The 27608-nt window shown below is 35.0% G+C and overlaps 1 protein-coding gene and 1 long non-coding RNA gene across 5 annotated transcripts in view; one reads left to right on the top strand and one right to left on the bottom strand.

The window, feature by feature from the left end:
• PCDH9 (protocadherin 9) overlaps positions 1 to 27608 on the top strand; it is a 1054702-nt gene that overhangs the window by 529280 nt on the left and 497814 nt on the right. The gene's annotated exons all lie outside the window — the stretch shown is intronic.
• The window catches only part of LOC144454885 (uncharacterized), a 32879-nt gene continuing 27627 nt past the window's right edge, over positions 22357 to 27608 (bottom strand). The window contains exon 3 of the long non-coding RNA XR_013483434.1: positions 22357 to 22458. This is a non-coding gene — a long non-coding RNA (uncharacterized LOC144454885). The remainder of the gene's footprint in view (positions 22459 to 27608) is intronic.

Below are 27608 nucleotides of genomic sequence, written 5' to 3'. Positions count from 1 at the left end.
CTTGGTACAGTGAACACAATTTCATCTACAAATACCATCTAGAGGAGAAATTTTTTAACCTTTTTAGGTCATAGATTCATTTGACAATCTAGTGAGACTTAGAGACCTCTTTTCAGAATAATAGTTAAATATATAAAATAGAATACATAGGATTACAGTGGAAACAATTATATTAAAAGTTATCAAAACCCCAAATTTATGGACCCCTGATTAAGAACCTCTACTTGATGCACAATATATATACCTTGAGAATTCAGTGGTGTATTCTTTCATGCATATAAGAAGGAAAATAAAGCTCAGAGCAAACTTTAGATGTTTTGGATATGAATTTTGTATGGACACACCAGAAACCATTCAAAACCATTTGGGGCATTTTCAACATGCAGGGTCCCATAACAATAATCTTGCATTCATTGTTAATTTACCAAGATATGTCACATCAGTATATTTATCTCTTATAACCATAAATGACATTACGTATTTTACTGATTCTTTGGAAGGAAGAATTGTTAGCCAAAATAATACTGTGACTTCTTACTTATTAAAGATATGAGACAACATTAGCTTAACTGATGTGTCTTACTCTTTGTGTGCTTCAGCAATCTCCCAAGGACTTACCTGCTAGGTCACAGACAGGTTGAGCTTTGTGGTGAGTGAGTAAGGTCCCTACTCTGGGAGGTTCCCATAGTGATAATTGGTGACCTATATTTTTTCAGAGTTTATTGTTTAATCTTTGCAATGGTAGGGATATTTAATAGTATCATATATGCATATATATATATAATATATGCACATATATAATGTCTTTATATTTCACATGATATTAAAATTGCATTATTCTCATACAATCAAAATAGAATGTCCCAAAAGACTTACATTGTCTTTATTTTGTAAACTGATTTGCGGAAATTCGGAGTATATATATATATATATTTATATACATATATATATAATATATATATATAATATATCATTATATATTATATATATACACATATTGAAGATATTATGAATTTTACTTGGTATTGTAGGCTAGCTCAGAAAAGCTTTATTTAACCCATAATGTAGATGACATACTGTACATTTGTGAAAAAATAATATAAAATAACACTTCTTCAAAAGTAGTAATTAAGCAAAACAAAAAAAAGTAGTGTAAGAAATAGTTTTTTTATTTGTATTTGAGTGCAAGTGCTTGAAGGGGTTGAGGACATAAATAGAAATTTGTGGAGATTCATAAGGGGACTTTTGGACACTTAAGAAGTTTTAGATGTTGATAGAACTAATTTTGTGTTTTGTATAACTTCACTTCAAAACTTAAGGCTTTTATTTTCCTTGATACAGGTGCAACTAAAAACTATTCACATTCATCTGTCATTTGTTGTTATAATGAAACGCAGGGAGATAGAAAAAGAAGAACATTTTACTGACTTGGTAATGGTTGTGTGAAAGAGGGGTTTAATATCAGCTTGATGTGGTAGAAAGCATTGTAAATTTGCAGACAGACAATCTAGATTCAACACAAGTCTACCTCGTTAAGTAGTAATGTAACCTTGATAAGTCACTTCCTCTTAGCCTCAGTTCCTTTACCTATAAAAATGAAGATAATACACTATATTTCACTGGGTAGTTGGAAGGAAAGAACTTTGTAAAACATAAAGGTCTATAAACAAGATAGCTATACAACCACATATATATGTATATGTATACATATTCATACATGTGTATATAGATATCTATATATACACATATAAATGTGTGTATATGTGTGTTAGACAATTCTTGAGGCAGTATTAACAGGATTATGAGTGGTGAGACACAGAAGGAAATGAGAAAAAAAGTGATACTGAGAAAGACATTTCTAGTCTCTTCACATTTTCCTTTACTCACTCTTTGAATCCCACTATATTGGCCCACTTTAACAAGATACTCCATCTCTTAAGTGGGTCTTTGCACTGGCTGTCTGTCATATGCTGTGTCCACTCTCCTCTGCTTGTTAGCTTCCCTGGCTTCTTGGAAAACTCAGCTCAAATCCGACCTTCTGCCTTTTTTAGTAGCTCAGCTGCCAAAGTCTATCCTTTTCAAATTGCTTTCCATTTCTTGTGTATGTATATGTCTTGTGTGTGCATAGTTATTTATGTGTCTCTCCCAGTAGAATATAAGGTCCTTGAAGGCAAGGACTGTTTTCTTGGACATTATTTACAGTCCCAACCCTTAGCATACTGTCTGAAACATGGCAAGTGTTTAATAAATGCTTGTTGACTGGTCTTGATTTAGTAGATACGTGAGACCACTTAACCCCTTTGAGTCTCTGTAAATCTGCAAATGAGGGGAATTGGATCTAACACTGAAGTCTTCAGCTCTATTGAATCAACTATATAGATTAAGTGATAAATCACTGAGAATGTATTATAAACAGAAATGATAGCCATTTTCTCTTTAGATGCCTGTTTTTAATATACTTCTCCATTACTTCTGATCACATTTAAAATTCTCCCCCTCTGTCTCAGTCTCTCTCTGTCTTTTCTCTGTCTCTGTCACATGCACACATACTATATATATATATATATACATATATTATATATGTATATGTATACACATATATACATACATATATTATATGTTATATACACATACACGCAGAGGAGAGAGAGAGAGAGAGAAAGAGAGAGAGAGAGAATTTAATCTTTAGCAGAGTGAATATAGAACATTCTAGAACAGGAACTGAGAGGGTCTTTCACTGAGGGGAGGAAAATTGATGATTGATAAAGAAATCTTTTCTAATCCCATACTATACCTCATGCTCTATTCTAGAAAAAAGGAGGAAAAAGGAAACAAGGGAGGGCAGGAGTGCCAACTAATTACTGGCTTTTTTTTTTCAATAGACCTTATAGGCCATGGAGATTCTCGGTCCCTGAGTTTCCTTGTGTATCAGTCTTTGATAACCAATCAGGGGGGCTCCATGTGCACATAAGGTAAATGAAAATTTAAACATCAAGTTTAATTTTGATCATTTATTCAACATTCAATATTGAATATAAAATTAATATTAAATATTTAATTACCAATATAATGTTTATTAATAATTAACAAATAAAATTTGTCCCAACCATTCAAGATCCTTTCAGAATCTGTAAAAGTGACTTCTTGCTTTATTTTACAGGTTCTTTAGAAGAAGAGTTGTTAGCCAAATTGATATCGTGACTTTTTGTTAAAGAGATGAGAGAGCATTAGCCTAACTGATGTGTATCATTCTTTCTCATCCCTCCATCCTCTCAAAAGAATTTTTTAGATGCCAAGGACGAAATTTAAGTTCTGAACTAATAAACCCTTCTGAGACCAAGTCCCTACTAATTATAATTTCCTATGCTGCTTTTTTATCCCTTTGTAATCTCAGGTCCCGTTTTAACACCTTGTCAGGCATTCAGGAACCTCCATCTGTGCAGCCTGGTACATTTGTAAAATAAACCCATCTGTACAGCTGATTAAAAACTGGATGTAGTCCATGTTTTGTCTCGGCCCTGAAAGAGGCAACATTACTGCACCAGTTGTTGGTACAAGAGCTGAGTAGAGAGAGGAATGCACAAGGCTAATGGAACAAAATAGCTTTTAGTGAATTCATTTGAATTTAATAATAGTTTAAATTAAAATCAGGATGAATTGTGACCACCAGGCCCAATTAGAAAGATAGGATGCTTGTATTCACATTTGTTTTGCCTGTGAAGTCCTCATTTCAGGGCCATGTTTAAGGCCAGCCTTTCTGGGAGGCAGTGTAAGCTACTGCTTCAGCTTTGTGATTGGTTGGGGCTGTGCTTCTCACCTTCCTAACTGGCAACTGAGTTTCATTCCTAATGATTTATAAGTCCATCTGTTAAAATTCTGATACTTCAGAGAGGGCTCACACTAAGCGGTTTTCAGCTATTTGTGCCTTACTATGAATGAGTTTTTGCATCTTTCCTCAGGGCATAGTTTGACTGGATATTATACTGATTTTTTTTTTTGTCATAAACTCCATTTGGTAGTCTCGAAAACCTGTGGACCTCTTCTCAGAACAGTCTTTTAAAATTCAAAAAATAAAATACATAAGATTACAAAGGAAATCAATTATAATGAAATACATTAATCAAAATGTATTTTTAAAACTGCTTCACAGACCGAAGTCCTGGGTTAGAAGTTTAAGTAGACACTGATATAATATACATGTGACACAATAAGGGCACTAATGGTATTCATATAGTGGGAGAAAGGACGTAAAATGATAAGGCATAAGATACTGAAACTAGACGACTTCTTCAGAATTTTGACCAGGACTCACATTGGTTATAGTTAATGAAGGAAAGAATATCAAGGACATATAATTGTACCACAGGGCCCCTTTTTAATTCCTAGGGGCTTTTATTTTTTCAATCCTCTTTTAATGAAAATAAAATGTATTTTTTTTTCCTTTAGGATAACCTCTCAGTGATGTATTAAATAATGCCTCTCTTATCTGGATCAAATGTAGTCTTCCCTTAATTTCAGTTTACTAGTGGTTATAACCTGAATCTAAATTACATTTTTATATTAAAATAGAAATTTGACCAGGAAAACTAGTCATTTTAAGTTATGAAAGGTAATTTATGACTGTAATAGCATTAAACATAGCACAGTGGATAGAGAGCTAGCTGGTCTCAGTACCAGGAAGATTTGGGGTCAACTGCTACCTCTGACATATGCTACCTGTGCAACCTTTGGCAAGTCAATTAACCTTTCAGTGCTCCAGGCAACTCTCTAAGACTATAAATTGCAGAGCAGGTACTGGTCTTTTGCATTGTTGGGAATTCACTGTACTAATGAAATAAAAAAAGGTATGGATAAAAAACAACAGAAAAAGTAATAGGTATCCATCTTTCCTAGTTCTATTTCCATTTAGATTCTTGCTTTGTCATGGGATGGTAATTTCCTATTTTATTTTTCATGTAGCATTTATTCCAATCTCTAGTCCTCCATTGTTCCTAATAAGGAATTTATTTCTAGTCTCACTATTTAGTTATTAATGTGCCATCACTGGATGAGTCAGATTATCTGTAGATGATTTAATTCTGTAGCTGTAAAAGAGTGATAATTGATAGTTTGGCCCTAGAGCCATCATAGCCAATAGATGGAATGAATTGAAGCATACCAGAAAGGCTCTCCTTCCCCCAAATGTTTGCCCTATCTGGTTAACAGTGTCTGAAAGGTAAATATCAGTGACTCACTAGGATACTCCAAACAGACATGAACAATATAGCTAATACTATAATATGAGTTAGTTTATTTTGTTCTTAGAATTTTAAGAGCTGAAAGTGCCCTTTTACCATTTTCCTCGAGGTTGTAGCATATAGTGCTGGATTGGAAGTCATGAAGACTTGGTTTCAAATATCACCTAAGACATTTACTAGTACTTTGACCTTGGGAAAAATCACTCAACCCTGGAGCTGATCAAAGTGATATCCAGCCTGTGAGTAGCCTTTGCACCTCCAGCCTTGGTGAGATAGGGAAACAGCCCTTAAAAACAAACAAACAAACAAACAAATTCTTGCTGAGCTGATTGACTAATTGCTCACTTAGGTAAAATGAACTTTAATATTAATGAGGAAGGAAAATCACTGAGACATTGTGGAATAGGGCTCATGGATTGGATATGGCAATAGAAGAGTACATCTTATTCAAGAGAAGCAGTTTAAGACAGCAGTTTAGAACCATATGTTAAGATGGTGTATGGACTATATACAGGTATGGAGATCATTCCTTATAGAATATAAGAGGAGAAGTATGGAAGAGAGCATTTTGTTGAGATTAAAGAAAAGTTACTTAAAAGAGTATACCATCGACTCTGAAGCAAGACAGGGAAGATGAGTTTCATGCACATTATAGCTCAGGCCTCGAACCAAACTATAATAATAGTGAGGGGGTTCAGTGATTCCCAGTTTATTTTTCCTTAATCCCACAAACTGTAAAACCTCTGCTTTTGAATTCCTTTAATTTTTCTAAGTTGAATGTGAATAATTTTAGTAATTAGTTATGCAGATATAACTCAAGTGTATAGCCAGTACAACACTCTAATACTAGAACATGAAAGGTATTTTAATCCAATAGCAAAAACATTTAATTAAGATGTAAAAGCAGTGCAGATAACAAGGGGAAGGGATTAAATAGTAGTCATTCCTCATGTCTTCCCCCATAAATGAATCCAACTCCCATGGGCTTCAGTGGAATAATAAAATTTTCCCTTAAGCTAGACCAACCTAATAATGAGAGTTAGAATGTTACTTCAGAAATTATGGTACTAAGTGTTAAAAAGCATGAGATTCAATGCCATTTGCCTTTCCTAAAGAGCTGGTTGTTAAATATTTGCTAGCACACAATTAAAGGGATGTATGCTGATGGAGAAAATCATTCTGCTCGTGCAAATTAGCAATAGGAATGGCAGTTGTTGACAGTACCCTTTCTTCAAGAAATCCCATAAACTTTGGGGACATAGTATGATGGTGGTTGCCAATTTTTTAGATCAATTACTCTAGCTTAAGTAGTAATCAATGACTGTCTTTTAAGGACCCTTGATTTTCAGAGAAGTATGATCTAACAGCACTCCAGGCCTGAAGCTCCAAGATTTGGCTCCATGCTCCTGTGTGATTACTTTTTTTTTTTTTTTGTAGGAAATCCTCCCTTGCAGAGTTACCTTTTAGGTTATTAGCAGGACTTCATCAGGGATCCTACCACCCAGTCCTGGTTACCAAAGCACTGAAATCCCTCCCCTCTCATTAGGTAGTAATGTACTCCTTGTTACTATTTCACTATCACTTCTGAAGCTATAGGCAGGACTGACCCCAATACCCTTCACAAATCTGTACCCCATACTTGCAAATGAATCTTGTGGTACTAACTGGGATGGGCATTAGAGGTGATACCTGGAGGAAGACTACAGAAGGAAAAGGAAGGACATCCTTTAAGGAAGCCCAATAAGTGACCCTAGGTAAGGACAGCTATACTAGGTTTCATTGTGGTCCTTTTTTTGGGGGGGGGGGAGTGGTCATGTAGTAAGAAAAATCATACTATACCCAAATATATCTTGAAACAGATACAGAGGCAGGGAGCATATTAAAGATGATTAGAGAGGAAGTTTAAAATAATGTTGTAATAGTGTTACAGAAGATTCCTTGGAGCTTCTTAAGGAAGCCTGCCTTTGCATTTCTATTTCCAGAAGCCTATAAAGGATCCATTTTTAAAGTAAACAAATAAGTGATGCTATTTCTTAAAAAAATACTGCTTTATTTCATAATTTGTAAATCAAAGCTGCTCAGGTTGCATATAATGCTCAAAAGGCTCTTATTTTTGTTGAGGCATTAACAGCAATCAGCATAAAAAATAAGAGCTTAATTATCATGCAGATAGAATCTGATAATTATACAGGATTGCAATGTCATATTCTCAGAAAATAATATCCCCCGATTAATACAAGCACAGAAAAAGTAACAAGCTCACTGATCACAAAATAGAAAATAATTTTCCTGGGGAGCAAAGGCACCAGAGCTTTAGGAAATAAAATAAAGCTCTGTCTAATCTTCAGTAACTATGAAAACCATCTGAACGTCAGGAGGGAAGGGTAATTTTAATTATACACAATAGTGCTGCTGCCCACTGAGTCCTAGTTTTACTTGACTATAGTCCTCTTTAGTGCTTGCTGTAATAATAACAATACGTCATTTGGAGTATTGTGATTCTCCTCAAGGGATTCACATTATAACCCTAGGGTTGAACAATGCCCAAATGTTGGTACCTGGATGAACATGATAAATACTTTGGCTTCCTTTTTAGAACAGTAGGACTAAGATATAAAAGCTGTGCATTGTGTCTGGCATGTCAGCTCCAATCTGTTCATTTATATGTGCTTCATAAATTTTATTAAATATATTTTAAATTTTGCTGATGACTTTCCCCAAGGTCAAAATCTGGTAGATGAGCAGGAAAAAGAATAGACAACATCAGTTTTGTGGGGTTTTTTTTCTCCTCATGCACAATGTTAAGCCATCTGTTTGGGGGATGCCATCCTCACCTTGTCACAGCAGACAGTGATTCATGTAGGGACAGTACAAGCACTGTAGGTTTGCAAGGTGTCTTTCTACTCCATCAGGTAATGGCTGGGTGAGTCAGATGTTGGCTTTTTAGAATAGCAACCTTTTTCCTTGTGAAGTAAGAATAAAACATGTTAGGAAAGTGTTGGGTAATGCATTTTCTAGCAGATTCATTTTTGAATGTGTTGGGATATATTGTGCCTTGGAACACATGTTAATTTGAAAAAATGCAGGTATATGTGACAAGGGGAAACTGCCTGACAATATAAGTATCCCTTTCTCTTTTCCCTAATACCTCTCTTAGACTTGATGTGGTAGGGGATTCTCAAATGCATCACAAATGAAAGAGCATTTCTGAGATTGGTGTTTCAGGTATATTGCTGGACGTGGAACTCAGGTCACAGTGTTTATACAAAAAATAAATAGTGCAATTTTTCCAAATCTTAATTTATTCAGTCCCATGCCTAATCAAGCTAAACTTAAGAGGATGGCTGGCATCCTTTTGTAATCAACTAAATTTAAATGACTAAAACTATTTTTGTGAGACTCTTTCCTGCCTATAATAACCCACCTGAGCAGGTGACATTAAATTTATAAATATTACCTACTTTTAAAATTGTAATTTTCGTACTGCTTAGTTCTGAGGACATATAGAAGCAGTTTGTAATCAACAGATTATATTATCTAATATAATGCAGTGGTAAGATATTCCATAGCTTGAATATCAGAATGAAGAATCTATATGCAAATAGGACATGTCTACTTTGTATTAGAAGAATTTTCACATCTTTCCCTTAAATGTTTGATCCTCATCATGCTAAACAATGAAAAACCCATGTACAGTTCCTCTTGCTACTCCCGGGCTTGTTATATTAACCCAGATTAACACCTAATCATTGATTAAATGGGTTCTAGCCCAAAGGTAAATTAAAACCCAAACAATGTGTCTGATTAGGGTAATTTCCTTGGAGACAAGTTTAAAGCAGACTTGAAAAATGGAACCTACCAAATAAAAATTTTAAAAAGGTAATATCCTGCTTATTTTCTAAGCATTTATCACAGATTGCTAACCACTGAAAATCATCCAAAAAGAATTTATGGGGGCAGGGGTGGTGGTGAAAGGAAACCAATCTACACACTGAATGCCTCACATGTAAACAAGACCTTCCTCTGATAAAGGAGGGCAGTTTAACTTGGGTTTGTAAATTAATAGCCGGCAAGGTTGGAATAATGGATGCTAGAACAGTGCATGAAAACATGATTTCCTGTTCTTATTCTTATTAAACACAGGTGTGATTGCAACCATAGATCTGATTAGTATTATGTAACAAAAATACTTGTACTAATAAAATGCTTTTATGGTATTTACCAGGTGATTTCTTATTTCTTGCATGCCGATATAATGGTCTCCAAACTCCTTATGCCACGATGTTGGATTCCTTATGTCTTATTTCTAAATTCAACTATGAAGAGGTTGTTTATTTGTTTTTTTTAAGTTATATTAGTTACTTTGGTAGCCTGTGTAGATTATGACAAAATCTTAAAGTTAAGGAGAACTTGTCATATCATCCTTCTCCCCTGTGACCTAGATTTTAGGACCTACTGCCCTAAAAAATTAGTCCCTTTCAGGAAATTATCTCATGGGTGCCTTCCTGGGATAACCTTCTATGTTCTTTTATTTTTTTCTCTAGATCTATTTTGGGGACATTTTAGTTGAAAAACTGATATTACAGTGAATATCTAAGGAGCACACACTCAATACAGTAGCCTACTTCATTTGTAGAATGGTTATTAAGCATCTATATGTCATTTGTAGGTCAAAACTGCAATAATACAGTCATATTTTCATTGGAAAGTACATTTGTAACGACATTCTTTTCCAAGTGGCTCCAGGAAACCTAGAGTTTTGTTCCCTTTTAAAAAAATGTAGCTTTTTATTATGCCAAAGTACTTCAGGGGTTTGCTTTACCAAATAGTAATTCTTCTAGACCAGTCCCATTTTCCTAGCCATGCTACCCTTCAATTAAAGCATCAAGCACTTAACCTGTACTTGTGAAAAAAGCATTTTGTGATGGGTGCAATCTTATTCCCATAGGCCTAATTATCTCAGTTGGCTCCCAATTAATCTATGGAATTGTTAGGTCCTTCTTTTAATTAGATCTTTTGCTTTCAAAGAACAACCTCCCCCCCCCCCATATTTCACTTTATTATTTCCTTTACTGGAACCCTGCAGGGTGGAAATATTACTTTGAAATCTTCTTCTTATTATCTCTCTCTGTCTCTCTGTCTCTGTCTCTCTGTCTCTCTCTGTCCCCCTCTGTCCCCTCTCCCTCTCCTTCTCCCTTTCTTTCTCCTTCTCCCTCTTCCTCTCTCCCTCCCTGCCTTCTGATTGCTGGTTGTATTTTGTGATGGTGCTCTTTTTACCCAAAGCTTGCATTAGTGTTTGAGGGGAAATCTAAGTATAAGTTCTTCAGTATGAGTATTAAGTATATATATATATATATATATATATATATATATATATATATATATATATATATATATATATATATATATATATATATATGTACTAAGAAAGATGGAGACATCCTTTTGTATACTTTAAAATCATTATTCAAATTTAACATTTTTGTTCTTATTAACTCTCGCTTACCTTTTACTTAATTTCAGTGAATGTGAAAATTAGCAGAGAAGTGTTTTTTACTAAGTTACCTTTTAACTTTATTACATCTTTTAAGTACATTAGTTTATATTTTTATATTAAGATAAAATAAAATAGGATGTAGAACGAAGATACTTGATCTGATGTGACATTTTGCCTGTTAAATCTCCTCTAGGTCGCAGATAAAAGTATAACTGATAAAACATTGCTCTGTCAGCAAGGAGTTTCTTTATATCTTTTTTTGCTGAAGCTTGGGTGTGTTTGGATTCTCCTAAGAATTCAGCTGAAAGCCAGGCACGAACTACACATTACAATCTTAAATTTTACCAATTTTTGCAGTGCTCACCCTCAGCAACCTCTTATCCAAGTTGTTTCAAATAGTTTCCAATTTGTGAGTAATAATTACTCAAACATATTCACTTTTTTGGAGCCAGAATTCCCTTCATTAGCTGGAATTACTACAGTCTCTGTTCCATGGCGTAGAAATTATTTCCCTTTAGGCTAGGGGTGCCAGTTTATTTTGTCATTGAGCTGACTAATATTTCAGGAATCAAAGAGATTTTTGCTTCAGCAAAAGCCCAAAGAACATAGTACCCAGGTTTTTAACCTTTTAATAAAGATATGTATGATATGGCTCCTGTCTAGCCCACATAAATTACAAACCTGCTCCAAAGGCCTACATTACTCCTTTTCTTTGACACTATTTACATTTGTACCTGACAAAATGATTCCGCATATACAATGGTACCATCATTTTCCAAGACACCAAAGGAAAAAAAATCATAAATTTATAAAGAACATACAATAGCATATAGTCTTTGAAGTAGGCAAGATGTTCATGTTAGGCCTGTGGAAATATACACTGACTCCTGGATATAACATAGTTAGAGTTCATGTTTAGAATTTGTCTTGTAAATGAAACTGACTTAAAAATGCAACCTATTTATTGTTTCAGTGTCTAAAGTTCTTGCTTTTCCTTCTACTCATGTTATGCTGGAACACTTCTATAGCTTGTAGTATTTTGTATAGTATTTTATTTAGTATTTATATAGTATTTTATGTACAAGATAACTGTACTTGGAACTATAATACTTTCATATCATTCCACATAGTCATATATATACATAGAAACAACTGTTATATGCTTTTTATGGGAAATTTTAGCTTAGACTTTAAAAGCTTAGCAGACTCATCTATAAGGAAGTAGTTTTGAAGGTCTTTTCTGCAAGGGACAGTCACTTGGGGACATTTGTGTGACTGCCATTATTCCAGGACTTCTAATCTCTGCTGTTAATCATCTCTCTCCTTTTCTGTTATTCCTTTTTTCCCCCTCCTTTTTCTCTTTTCTCGTGCTATTATATGCCACCACATCATGGCCTTCTTGCAAGCCCAGCAGAATACTCTTTTCCTTTTAGACAGGGAACCAACCAATGAGAGTAGAGTGGGTCTCATCTTTATTCTTTGGCTTTTCTCATCTCTTTCATTTATGCCTTGCTGTATATTATGGCCAAAGAAGTTTTATCGTTTGTATGTTTGTTTGTTTGTTTTGTCCCCTTTGGAATTCATTACCTAGCTGGATGCTTGAACGTTTTAGAAACCAGGTATCCAGATGATATAGAGAATATCATAAATGCTATTTCGTTATAGATTGATTTGTGAATTCAGTGTATGGATACAAGGTATAGTATATTTTTTACTGCCTTTTTCCAGGGATAAAACAAATATGAACAATAGCATGAAAAATCAGATAAAAACTGAGTCAGGAATACATAGGTTCAAGTCCTGCCCCAGATACATACTACTTGTGTGATGCTAAGAAAGGCAATTCACCTCTTAGTTCCCTGGGCAACTCTCTAAGATTTCACATTTCAGGCAAGTGGGTTAATCTACACTGATGAAGGAGGTCCCTTCACTGAGATTTCTCTTCATCAATGTAATTACATCTGGATCAGAAAGAAAAAAAAAAAAAAAAAACAGATGTATCTTTGATTTCCACAAAAGATCTAGTCAGCAGTAGACCACATACATTCTAAGAACTTTAAAGAACAGTGAAAAATATATTAGCTCACTACATACGTCGTACTAACGTAAGAAAGATAGTATGTTTGATTCCTCTTTGTATTTTTCACAGCCTGCCTACCCTTGCTCAGCTATAATCTCATTAGACTGTAAGCTTATGTATCTTTTCTATATCACCTTGTACCCAGCACATTGCTTGGGGCATATAACTCTTTGCCAAATGCCTTGCTCAATAAATGTCTGTTGCATAAATGAATGAACCTGAAACTTATAATAAAGTATGAATGGATAGGACAAAAATTCACCCCTACTAATGACATAAAAAAAACCCTCAAAGCCACATGTCATACTGATGGTTAGTCAATAATGTCATCTTTGTGTATGAAAAATAGCACATGTAAATTCAATATTTATACTTTTAAAAATATCACTGGAGCCTCTCTATGATATTACTGACAGTCGTCTTCCGCTTGGAAGACAACAAAAGCATCTCAGTTTAACTTAGTTCCTCCAACTCATAATGCAATGCTTGGCGCATGATAAAGGCTTTATTAATTTTCTTCCTTCCTTCCTTCCTTCCTTCCTTCCTTCCTTCCTTCCTTCCTTCCTTCCTTCCTTCCTTCCTTCCTTCTTCTTTCTTTCTTTCTTTCTTTCTTTCTTTCTTTCTTTCTTTTTCTTTCTTTCTTTCTTTCTTTTTCATCTATGTATGTATCTATCATCTATTTCAAGCCTATTTTCCTCCTCTTCTCTGTCTTTTTCTGTCTCTGTCTCTATCTCTCTCACAGACACACACACACTATTAAAGCTTAGTGTACCTATTGTGAACCATTTAAAACTGTTTACTTTTCATTACCTTTCCATATATAGATCTATTATAAAATGCAGTTCCAAACAAGTAAAATAAATTTTAAGTACAGAGAGAATATTCTTGGAAGCTGAGAGGTTTTCCATCAGCTCCAGATGATGCAAAGCTGTAATAGTATGTTTTTGGCAGTACTCATTCCTCCTTTGCTGGCTTAGTGCTATTTCCTAGTTATAATTCACTAGAAATCATGACATTTACCCACTGGAACTGTGACTTACACTGTTCTGGGAAAGTTGAAGTGATCAACTGTGTCCTTCTTAACTGTTGAACTTGCCCAGCAAATGACTTTGAACTCCATCCCATATATCTGTTATAGGGTACTTAAATGATTTGTCTTGCTTCCCCTTCCGCCCTAACCTTTGGAAAATAGGCTCTGGAAAGTTGAGGAGTAAAGTTATAGCTTCATAATTTTGAAATTATTTGTAATATTCTCTACCATTAATATTAGGAGGAATACCTTAATAATCAAAGGTTGTCCACGTATTTTATATAAGCCATCCATTTTGGTAGAAAAACGTTTGCCAACCAGTTTATTTCATAATAGTTAAAAGAGAACTGAAGTCAGTTAAGGTTTGTCTGATTTAACAATTGCTTGTGACCTTGGCCATTTCTTTTAACTGTCCTAGATCTCATTTATCTTAAATAAACTCCTCACTAGATGTCAAGACTACTGTGGGCCAACTGTTGAGTTTTTTTTAACTCCTTTTTCTAACCTCATATTCTGTTAATGCTAACTTCTCAAGAGATAATAAAAAAGTTCAATTCCATTGCCCAGTCTTTATTACTAAACAGTGTTTGCTTAGATTATCTCTCTCCCTTCATATCCTGTCAGTATGGTCTACACAATCTATGATGAAATATACCTATTAAGCATAGAGAAACTGTACATGTTTTCTTAGAAGTGCATAGGGTATCCCTTGCTTTCTCCTGTCAAACCTCTGGTTTATGATATTTACACACAAAGAGGAGAAAGTACCCAATCTTTTTTTTAGCCCAAAGTCAAAGAACATTTCCCATTATCAAATACAGCCTTCAATCCACTATTTCATCTTGGGATTTAGTCTTATTCTCCATGGTATCTATAGTTCAATGTCTCTGTCTTTTGGCAATGAAAATTTTTGTATCACTTACCTTTTGCTTTCTGCACTCCTTTTCTTTCTACTTCTTTACAGACAACTAGAGAGGGACAATGGAAAGAGTACTTTCCGGAATCAGTGCATCTAGATACAAATCCCATTTCTGATGCTTCTGCAAGGGGAGGGTTAAAAGCATTCTACCCTATTTTAGCTCTGATACTTTAACCAGGTTACAATAAGTCTCAATCCCTCAATTAATCTTAAAAAAAAACTGAGAAAAGTCTTTGAAAGCTGTTGGATGAAGTGAAAAGGTACTAGCTGAGAGGGCTGTTCCAACTGACTGGGGGATTTTGTAGTGCCCTCAGGGTTCTATGTATAAAAGCATAAGGAATTTCAGGCTGAGTTGTGGCTGAGAAGGGAGACACCATGGAAGATCATTAGTTCAATAGGCATCTTGGAGCAAAAGATTAAGGCTGGGAGAATTCCCAAGAAAAGGTTGGCTCCTTCCCTAACTTTCCAGTGCCTGCTATCTAGATACACTATAAAATAATTTATTATTTTCTTATCCAAACCTTTCCAGTAAACTTAATTTGCCTAAATCACTAAGGGTCCAGGTGTTAAATATATATGTATAAGCATATATGTGTGTGTGTATACATATATTCATATATACATGTATGTGCACACACATATGCATATCTGTGCATGGCATACATAATATCTATTAACCTGTCTCCTTACACACACACACACACACACACACACACACACACACACAGTGAGGGAGAGGCAGGTAGAGAGGCCAACCTGTGCATAAATGTTAGCAGTATTCCTACCTGGAGGCTCAGAATAATTATGACTAAACCCATTACTGTTTGTCTAAACTCCTTATAGCCAAAAAGAAGATGGTGACGTGGACCTCAGAACTCATTATAGTTCCCTCTAGGCTCAAAATTTGTTTGTACTCTGGTCTTCACTCCTCTATGCATTTCCCCTTCTGGATGTGCCTCCATGTTTCAAACTATTACAATTAAATGATTCTCTTTCTGAATTGAAATACCACTTGTTTCAACTTCCTCTGAATTATAATTTTTCATCCTTATTTTTATATCTGTTCTACATCCTTTTAAAATGGTTGTCCTGTCTTAAACTTAGAGAGTATAGTAATATTTTCCTGTTTTGCCAAGCCTATTACTTAATGTTATACTTACTTTCTTAGTTATCATTTTCCCTCTTGAATAACTTGTGCTCCCTAGCTTAAATCTTGATATTTACTGGGTATAGGATTTCTCTTTATGGAAATACTCTTTTGGTTTTATTTTCTTTCTTTATTCAGAGAAGCAATGTACTTGGCTTAACTTACCATCTTTAATAATATGTACCCTCTTCTAAAATCCGATCATTTTTTCATGCCTCTTGCTCTTGGCATAACTTGGCCCTTGCCATATGTACGAAAGCAGTCCAAGAGCCTAGAGACTACAGGCATGCCCTTGGGGTATACCTTTTGCTTTGTAATTGAGATTTTTTTGGTGCCCTTATTATTATTTTCTTCAGTTCATCCATCTTTCTTATGTAATATAATATTTTTTTTTCTCATGAGAGATCCCTAAGATCGTCTTCTCAAATTTTATTGTTGGTTTCTTTTTCTTAGGGAAACAATTTATCAACATTTTCATCAAAATTGTCTTCTAATTGAAAGTTTTCAATTAGTTCTTCCCAGCTAATGAGAATCAAATCAAGCATACCTAGTTGAGTTAATGCCTTTACCTTGTGAAAAATGATAGTCACCATTGAAGACATTATTAAATAATATTCTTTATTGTTACATATTAAAGTTTTAAAATCATCTAATAATTACTGTGCCCTTCTACATGCCAAATTGTACATAGAAATTGTTAGCAGAGAAATATGTAGATTGAGGGGAAAAACATATGCTTGTCTAGTTAAATGTCTACTTAATATCTATTTTAAACAGCTAATACATATTGCTTCAAGAAAAAAAAGCAGTTCAGTAAAATTTAAATTTTCAGACTGTTTAGTAGATCCTCCATATACATATATATGTACATACATGTGTATATGTGTGTGTGTGTGTGTGTGTATAAAATCTGGCAAATTTTAGATGACTTTGTAGCTTATAGTCAATCATAGATGCTATAGACTGAAAAGTTGTGATATTTTAAGCTTCAGAAGAGAAATAAAATTATTGACTTTAGGTAAAGAACATTTTAAAATTCCTTGAATTTTTTTTTTGACTAACTGTATGATTGAACGAGTAATAGCCTTGATACAAAATCTAAGTATTTTCTTTATACATTTTTCTTTACTTACAGTGAAATTCCAGATCAGTATTTATTTATTAATACTATGATTATCAAACTGCAACAGGCTTAAAAATATTTGTTATTCCTCTGTAATTTTGCTTAAACAATTTTACTAAATCAAGGGAATCAATTTGAAGATTTCTATCGATTTCTTTGTAGGACTAAGAATGTTAAATTCTGTTAGCTATCTTAAATCTGGATTTCATAGCCATTAACAATAGAAGCTGTGGATATCTTGGTTTCTTTGTTTAATTTAATATTAAAAATTGTATAATTTTTTTTTAAAAAATAGGCAACTCACTTTAGGGGAAAGTAACAGCAATTATGCCTCCTTTTGAAATTCTAAAGGATTCAAAATTTCTTAGATAAGTGCAATTTAAGTGTTCCAGGAAAGTAATTTGCTTATTCTTGAAAGAATATGTCTGAAGAGCTCAAGTCTGAGCAATCTGCTTAGGAGCTTAAGAGTAGATATTTCAAGCTATTACAAGGGAGATGAGGGACAAGGTCAGGGATCTCCTTTATTGAAGGAAAAGATAGTTATAGAATGAAATGGACAATAACAGTCTTCAGCTGTACAGTAATCTCTAGTACCACATGATAAAAGAATGTTTAACTGAATTATTTTCAATTCATACATAAGATTAAAAGAAAGAATTGATGTTTACTATCAGTATGACCTTGGAAAAATCACTTTGTTTCCCTGGGCCTCAGTTTCCTCATCTGTAAAATGAGAGGGCTAGAAGAGATGACATCTGTGTTCCCTTCTCCTTCTGGAGCTATGTTCTTCTAAATTTATATTCAGAAGATTGTATTAATTGCCTTTAATTCTCTTTTTTTTGCTTTAGTGACATTGCCGGGGTGCCATTTAATGGAGGATCCAATATACTGTATTACCATTTGTGGTAGTGCTTATTTTGTTCTGCAAATGACAAATTAAATGTCCTTTACCACAAACGATTCAGTAATGTTCAGTGTTATCCAGTGGATTTAGAATTTTTTTCTCCTTGAAGACATCTTGTTGTTTAGAAGCAATACTATATGAAAAGTGGAAGTCTGGAAGGAAAAGAGTAGTATAAAGGGAACAACTGAGGGTACGAATTGTGAAGAATCTGGAATGCAGTTATGTATATTGCCATGAGTTTTCACTGTTTTTTTTTTCTCCTTCCATGTTTTCACTCTATTCCTCTGTAGCTGCATTTACTTAGGCAAAGTCTCCACTCTCTTCACCTATTCTTGCCATTTAGAACTGTCCCAAAGTGGAATGATTTGCCTCATTAGGTACTAACTTCTTCCATTACTGACAGTCTTTAAATAAGGGTGAGATGAGCCATTGCCTGGGATGTTATAGGTTGGACTAGATTGTAGGTGTCAAACACACCAACACTCCTGAGTACAGCCAGAAGTATATTAAAAAGTAATTGGGAAAGGGGCAGCTAGGTGGATAGAGCACTGGCACTGGATTCAGGAGGACCTGAGTTCAAATCCGGCCTCAGACACATAACACTTACTAGCTGTGTGACCCAGGGCAAGTCACTTAACCCCGTTGTCTAGCAAAAAAAAAAAAAAGAAAGAAAGAAAGAAAAGAAAAGAAAAAAGAAAAAGAAAAAAAGAAAAAAAGAAAGAAAAGTAATTGGGAAATATTTAACAAAATAAACAAAAAAATTCAATAGAACATAGATAATGTGGTTTTCTAAGCCAATGTGCAGCCTGCAGGGATCTTCATGTATAATTTAATTGGTCCTCTTTCTTTTTGAGTTGTATACCATTGGATTAAATGACTTCTTAGGTCACTTCCCACTGAGATTTTGTGAAATCAGTTGTGAAGTTGTTGATTTGAGGCATGAAAGTCATGAAAATATAGTAATATGGCAACATTGAAGGATTGAGCCAATTCTTGTTCACTCCTTTATTTTTGGGTGTCACTGTGTCTAGTGTCCACCTGACACGTGAGAAGAGAGAAGGCTTTGGTAGCATTGGTGTTACAGTGGTGACACAAACTTAAGTTCTGATACAGACTTCTATGAGAAGAGAGGATAAATTAAATTAACTTCTGGGTTTTTCAATTTTGAAAGTTAATGAGATATGTCTGTAGTATCCTAAATTAAGCCTTCATTAGGTAATTGGGGCATGTTCCTAAGTATCCTTAGGAGCAAGACTATAGCGAACCTATAGGAAGATTTTCAAATCCTGCTTTCATGACAGGCAGTAAGAGTCTTCTTTATCTTTGGCTTTGCCTTAGTCAGGGCCAACATAAAAGGCATCTTACTCCTTGCCATCCCATACAGAGAAATGACAAACTACAGGACAGTGAACAATGGAGACTCACTACGTACAGCAATTTCTTCCTTGTGATATTTGTGTTGCATGTCAAGGAACACTACATCAGCACACTCAGCTGGGACACTCTCTTTCCTATTGCCAGACTGGTTCAAAAGAGTTAAGCCTGTGGCTGGGGAAGTCCAATTCAATGAACTTGGCCTCATATAGTGATGCAGGGGAAGTCAAATTGAAGAAGGATTGTGTAAGAGGGTGTTTAACAATGAATTACTGCTACTTTATGTCTTGACATTAAACACCTTAGATTTGCACATTACAAACCTTACCCAACTCTCCTGGTAGAGATTTCTCTTTGAAGTTATTGGGAGATCCAAACAGGAAAGAGAGATGGGAGAATTGTGCCAGGGGCACAATGTTATCCTTTTTCATGTGTCTGTAAAATGAAATAAAATCCCCTTAGTGAATTCACTGTGTGTTTGTATTACTTCAAAAACACACAATGTACCTATGTTGTTATGAAATATAGATGCCACAGATGCTGGAGTCCCTGAAGAGGTTGGGGAGGAGGGCTTGGGGAAATGTTGGCATGTTAATAAAACCAGATGGGTAGAATTCATGGCTTGAACTAGGTTAGATGTGGAGCTCAGGACCGTGTTAAGATGCTTTTAAGATCTCCAAAATATTTAACCTAGGATAAAAATGGTATTGGTTGGTCCATTGGCTTAAGACCCTATAACTGAAAATTTAAAAGTTCTTACTAAATATCTTAGACATATAGGATGTATTGTCAGTTTTCCACAATGATATTAATTTAGTTTAGAAAATAAAACTTTCAGAAATTCTTCCTTCTCTGTTCTTTTTCTCTAATTTCTGGAGCAGAATATTGTATTACATAGTGTATGTAAGATTGCTAGTAATCACGTGACTCTTTTGGTTAAAAATAACTGAAGATATGGTCCTTGAGTCACATAAATTTGAGTGCCACTGCCATAAAATGTCTTATATTAGGGCTAACCCTGTGTCAATAGTTCTTTGTGACAATATGTAAGAACTTTACAGTTAGCCTAGGTACTCCAACCATTTGTCTGAATCCTAATTCAACTCTACTGCTCTTTAGTATTACAAGAGGAATCATTCTGAACATTTTGGGGATTTGGAGAGCCTTTTAAGATTATTAAAATAAACAGTGGCTTTTCTGTCCTTTTTATCTCACATATTTACAACAATCATAGATTATCTTTGGATCATTTCTCTTAAATGTCAGACTTGAAAGCATGGTTTTCCCCCAACTTCATTGCTGATGAAACTTTTTTTTCCCACAAAAAAACATTTTGCTTTATTCAGTTTTGCAAGTCACTTGTTGTGAGCCACTAAGTTCTTATAAATTCTCAGTTAAGGAAACTACCATCTTATGATAATGAAAACAGGTTGAGGAACTTTGTATGTGAGTATTTGCAAGATAAAAAAATAAATCCCAAACCTTCAGTGGCATAAAGCTTTCTGTGCAGAAATCATTAAAGAAAATTAATCACTGAAGAAAGCATACCTAGTTAGTGAGAGAAGATGTAACCCTAACTATCTGCATCACAGTATTGTAATACTGAATAAATGTGAGGAGATAGTTTAAACTCAACTCCAGAGAGATGATCCATGACATTTAAGTACACTTATGGGAAAGTATATTGAGCTGAAATTGCAGCTACCATCAGATAAATTGAGAATTCAATTTTAAGTACTTGTTATGTTTTGAAAACAAAATTTTTTATTTAAGCATTTGACATGAATCAAATACAGGTTCAGCCAGGTATATATCTAAATCAAGTTTGCAGATTTAGTTTCCACTAATAGCAAAGCTTCCAAATTTCTGTTATTATATATGTATGCATATATACATGCATTTATATATATATATGTATGCCTGTGAATACACACACATGTGTGTGCATATAGATTTATGAAGTATGCATATATATGTATATAAACATATATCTTTTTACATGAATTTGGTTACTAATTGTGACTAACCTCTAAAATTGCTCTGTCAGACCTTTGTTCATTATGTAGTAATTAGAAAGGGACCATTAGCATCTATGCTGTGAACTTTTCAATGTACATCAGGACATTGGGTAGTATAAGCAATTAAAACGAAAACATTTAAGTAGGTAAGGAAACCATTAAAGCCAATTCATTAGACCTTAGTATTTTGGGGTCAATGGTATAGAACATGCACATTCAAGCAGAAAAGCTCAAACTGCTGATATGTCCCATTGCGCATTGTGAATTTGAGAGGCAGGGCAGCCTTAGGGTACAGATTACATGGACGAGCCTATAGTAATGATTTAAGCAGCTGCCAAGAGTTATAGAGACCAAAACCCACAAGGATACAGGGTACACAGCAGATGCTTTTCAAACTGTCTGTTTTGTTACTGTTGAATAACTTTACAGGGAAAGTTTGATGAGATGACCTCTATAATGTTTGTACATTGGCTGGGTTTATGCAGTTGTCAAAAGTCAAATTTATTCTTTAAGTGGATGAGTGCACAGTAGTCAAACCATAACAAATCACAGAGGGAAGAAGTTCACAACTTTTTCCCATTCTGCTGCCCAGTAGACCATTCAAGTATCACTGCAATAATTCTTTAGAAGGGTGCTATGTGTTCACATAAGCATGTGTGCAGGTATTCTGATCCTCCATAATCTCTAGGGCAATGTCATATGGCTTTCATGAGGGACATAGAGGTTCTCCACGGTGTCATTGTTGTTGGCTGGTATCAACATAGAGGGTATGCCCTTTAAAGATCTATACACAACACATTAATAAGCTGCTTACTGTGGCCAATAAGAGAACATTTTCCCTCTATGTTTTGAAGGAAGCCTTATGCACATATATACATGCATGCATAGATACTGATGTGCAAATATGTGTAGATGCATAGATCTAATCATGCCTACAGTCACACATCTGTAAATGTTATATATGTTTGTCTATATACACATATACTCATACATAAGGAAACATACATATCTTATTACGTACTTTTTCACTACTTCTCCAAAAGGCAGTTATTTTCATGGTTCCTCATTTTTTTCCACCAATGCAGATCATAATTCTTACACCTCTTGGGAGATGAGTCTTTCTGAGTTGCTGTTACCAGAAAAAAATATCATCACTACATGACAAACTTTTCTGGTAAAGAAGCTCTTTGAATTTAACTTGGGTTCTTCTTTTGCCAAAAGACACATAGTCTGTTCATTAACCTGTTTTTAAAAGGATCAAGCCCTCCTCTGCTTGGTAGACTCTTCAGAGCTTGTGTTTCCTTGGCATGGCTTTCAGGAAACCAGAGTCATGTCTATGCCATGTTAAGGAATGGAAATAGAACTTTAATGGAAGACACACACACAGATATTCAGTTCAGCAAAGTTTTATTAAGTATGTAGCAGTGGTTTAGGCACTGAATGAAGATGTAGCAAAAAAAAAAAAAAGGTCATGACTAGTGCATATTTTGCTTCTAAGCAGGGCTCTCTGTTAAATTTTTTAGTGTGAACAACTGCACCTTAGAAATCAGCAAATGCTACAAATCAGGGCCCGATTTATTGTTTTGTTGATTGTCTAGACTTAAGAAAGTGATGGAGAAAATATTTATAAAGTGGATTAATCTGAAAAGTATAATGTATATTTTCTTTTTTTTTTTTTTTAAGAACTAGTGTGTAGCAGGGGGCAGCTAGGTGACACAGTGCCTAGAGCACCAGTCCTGGAGTCAGGAGGACCTGAGTTCAAATTCTGTCTCAGACACATAACACATACTAGCTGTGTGACCCTGGGCAAGTCACTTAACTCCATTGCCTAGCCAAAAAACAGAACTGGTTAGTAAATGTTTACTAGTTAAATTACTGCAAATAAGATACATAAATAAGAATACTGGGGAAAGAGGACAGAACAAAAAGAAAATGAAAGAAAATGTTTGTAGAAAGCCATATTAGATACAGTGAGGGATACAGTTCTAGGCCTCAAAGAGGGACATAATCTGATAGTAACAATTTACCATCTTGACTAATGAGTTATTAGAGCTAGAAAGAACTATGGATTAACAGAGCCAGAAAGGTTATTTTCTCCAACATCCCATTTTATCTTAATAAGAAATAAGTATAAAGAGGTAAAAGACTTTCCCAAGGCCCTACAAATATGAGAGCCATTTATATTCAAAACTTTTACTTAAAAAAAAGAAACTTTTTAAAAAAGTACATATGTTTTCAGCTTTCCTTCTTTCTTTTAATATAAGTTCTGCATCCTGTCCATAAGGTAAATTATATTAAACCATTGGACAAGAATAATCACTAACCCAAATCCCTACCTTACCAATGTAAGTATTTCCAACTTTTTGTTTGTTTACTTTGATTAGGGAGGAATTCTGTTGCTTTCTTACAATTCCTCAGCTATTTCTAGGAAATAATAAGCAATATTCTATTGTGCTTCTTTTATTTTCCATATTGAATTTTTGACTTGTGTCCAGTACCTTAAATTAAAAAATCGCTGAGATCAAACTCAATTTTTATGTCCACTCATTTCCTCTTGAAGTAGGTAAGGTCATCAAAAAGTATTTCTTCAATAGGTACTGCAAGCATGGAAGGAGTCTAGGCCACTATATATAGAAAAGACATCCCCATCTACTGTGCTTACAGTCTAGATACAAATTTCATGATCTCATCAATCTGGATACTCCCTTCAGTGATACAGATCTTAACTTATCCATATGTGCCTATCTTATGTCCATAAGCTCCCACAAATTTGCCCCAGAGCATCCACCGAATAGGTTGGATACCATCCTTATGTTCTCTTGCTATTGGACTCTGCTCCTTTTCATACCACTTAGAGATGACTCAAACATCAAATATGTGAGACAAGAAAATTAAATAAGAATATACAGAGACTGTGGAGAAGGAGAAACCAAAATGAAAATTGAATCAAATGAGACCATGTGCCTGACAAAAATGAAGAGAATGTATCAGCTAGTAGCAGTGTTTGGGAGAGGAGACCAAGACAGATGAAGAGCAAACATTTAAATTTTAAGCAGAAGGCAATTGAAAGCCAGTGAAGGGATTTAAGGGGGTAATAATGTGTTTGAGCAAAGTAAAAATGTTCTCTGTGTTGGCAAATCCTAATCGTCTCTTGCTGTGATAATTAATCAGACAGCTACAACACTAGCCACTCACCTGCTTCAAATCATAAAATTTACTTTATGTGCACAACAAATTACCCTTCCATGCACACATTACAAAAATGCACATTCTCTTGGGGAGAAAGGAGTTGCTCTGTATCTGCCTTTGGTGGAATTAATTATTATTTGTTCAAGATTAGCTTGCTCTAGACAGACTGTTGGTATGCATGTTTTATCTAAACACATCCATATAAGGGGGCACAAGTCTGTCAGTATGTTGGTGGAAGCTATCCCACTGTTCCCAACAGCTGTTGAAATCACAAGCATTTCCATCCTATTAATTCAGCATGAAAAAAATTGTTAGCATTGCACCGAGGTGTGGGACACATGTCACTCCTGTTCAGATGATCTTTCAAGTCAAGTGGTTAAGCTTAATACACGAGAGCAATTAAGTGCTTACTGAATAAAAAGGTAATTTTTCTGTCGTGTACCTCATGGCTATCTCCCAAGCTGGTCAAGTATCATATATAGCTCAAGAATATACAAGAAAATGCTTTTTCTACTTTATCTCATTAACGAATTGCTTGTAGTAATAAGTTGTTTGTGGAACAGTGTTGCATAATAGAGAGAGTGATGACTTTGAAGTCAGAAAGAGCGGGGTTCAAATTCTGACATATACTATATCTGTAACTTTGGGCAAGATAGTTAACTTCCCAATGTCAGAGGGCAACTCTTGAAGCAAATAAGTCACAGATAATTTGCTGGAGAGAGTTTCCACATGGACAGTTCCATACAATAGTGAAATTACAGATAAAGATAAAGAAGAGAGAGAGAAAGAAAAAAAATAAAGAGAGAAAAAGAGAATGAAAGGAGGGAAGAGAGGAGAAAAGAGAGAAAGAAATAGAAAGAAGGAAAGAAAGAAAAAAAAGGCTGGGAAGGAAGGAGAGAAGGAAAAGTGGAAGAGGAAGGAAGGAAAGAAAGGGAAAGAAGGTGGGAGAGAAACAACAAAGGAAGTACTTCAGCAACACATTTTATAAGAATAGGAGGGACAAAAATATTTTCCTTTGCCTCCCTGTAAGACGGGTATAGTGCATCAATGCAACTGTATGCATAAAATTTAGGTGCAGTGGTACAATTAGGACTTAGAAATCATGTTTCTTTTCATTCTAGTGCTCCACTTGACAAAGAATTAAATATTACCTAGTTTTCATTCCCTACCTTATTCCCTCCTTTTAATGTATATAATTAGCACCATTTAAAAAAGACATTTAGTATAATTTGGTTAGAAGCAACATGACACAGGGGTAGAGTACTGGGGTTGAAGTCAGGAAATGAATTCAAACCTGATCTCTGCCACTTAATAACTTTGTAACCTTGGCAAGTCACTTAAACTTGAGATGTCTTAAGCAACTTCTAAGGTCATAGATGAATTTTGAGCAACATTTATAGAAAGAGGTCCCTAAGAAATCAGAGAATCTTTGTGTATTTGCATATACTTCCAGGCAATTTGATATGTACCCTTCTTGTTCTGGACTGTTCACAAGGGCCTCTTGACAGATTACTTCTAATTAATGTTTCCTAGAAGATCACTTAGTAGAGTATATACACAAGGGAAGGTCTCTAAAACTTTTGTAGTTTTCTTTTTTTTTTTTTCCTGTTTGTTTTTCATGTTTTGCAAGGCAATTAAAGTTAAGTGACTTGCCCAGGGTGGCATAGCTAGTAAGTGTGAAGTGTCTGGTCTGAGACCGATTTGAACTTAGGTCCTTCTGACTTGAAGACTGGTACTCTATTCACTGCACCACCTAGCTGCCCCTGTATTTTTCTCCAGGGATGATTTGCCCAGCTATACCATTAATAAACGTAATAGTAATGCTAATAACATATTTTATAGTGCATGTGGCTTACAAAGACCTTGCACATATATCATATGGTTTGATCCTAACAGAAATCCTGTGATGTAGGTTATTTTCGCTTCAGAGATAAACAAGCTGACATTCAGAGGGAATAAGTGGCATGCTTTGGGTTGTAAGCTGGTGAGCTAGAACCCTACTTTTCTAAGACTGTTGCTTCAAGTATTTCCTTTTATAATCTTCCCATTGAAATTACTGTACCTTTTTACCATTTTCACTGTCTAGTTAACAAGCATTTATTGGCTTATGATGTACTAAGGGCTATGCTAAACACTAGGCATACAATTACAAGCAGAAAGACAGCCTGGACCCTCAAGTAGCTTACGTTCTAATGGGGGTAAAACAGCATAAAAAGAAGCTGGAAGGGAGGGTAGTAATATTGTAGAGGAAGTCCTGGAGGAATGTCAAGAGTGCAACCTGGAGAAGTTAGAGTGGAATGAAGTCATGCAGGTTCTGAGAGGGGCTGGAGGTACTTCCTAATGTGTAAACCCCAAGGCTGGGGTGAGCTTCCAGGGTGAAAAGGTCTTCGAGTAGTAGGCACATAGTCCTCTACCTCATTAGAATATAATGTCCTCAAGGGTTAGTGACTGTGTTTTTGCCTTTCTTTTTTTCCCAGGTTTTAGCATAGGGTCTGGCATATAGTAAATGAGTAATAAGGACTTGTGGAATAACTGGCTGATAAATACAGAAAGAATGTTTATATTTCAAGCTAGAAAGTTTTGAAAGTGATAACCAGCTTCTTGATAACTAATACGTATCTAACAAAATGCAAATTCACTTTTAAAGATATCTTTAGAGTGTTGTAAAGTTTTCAGAGACTAGCTAGGTTGGTGCAGTAGACAGAATGCTGAGCCTGAGTCAGGAAGATTCATCTCCCTGAGTTCAAATCTGGTCTCAGACACTTACTAGCTGTGTGACCCTGGGCAAGTCACTTAACCCTGTTTACCTCAGTTTCTTCATCTGTAAAAATGAGCTGGAGAAGGAAGTGGCAAACCACTCCAGTGTCTTTGCCAAGAAAATCTCAAATGGGATCACAAAGAGTTGGACATAACTGAAATGATTGAACAGAACAAAGATTTTCAAAATACTTTACAAATATTATCTTATTTTGTCTTCACAAAAACCCTGAGAGGTATTTTGTCTTCACAAAAACCCTTACTGCTATTATTCCCATGTTACACATGAGTAAATTGAGGCAACAGAGACTTGTCCCACATTACGTAGCTAGT

Source organism: Phascolarctos cinereus, unplaced genomic scaffold, assembly GCF_003287225.1.
Source record: "Phascolarctos cinereus isolate Bilbo 61053 unplaced genomic scaffold, phaCin_HiC Scaffold_7;HRSCAF=346, whole genome shotgun sequence".
Classification (NCBI taxonomy): Eukaryota; Metazoa; Chordata; class Mammalia; order Diprotodontia; family Phascolarctidae; genus Phascolarctos; species Phascolarctos cinereus.
The sequence above is the reverse complement of the archived record's forward strand: the minus strand, read 5'-3'. Positions and strand labels throughout refer to the sequence as shown.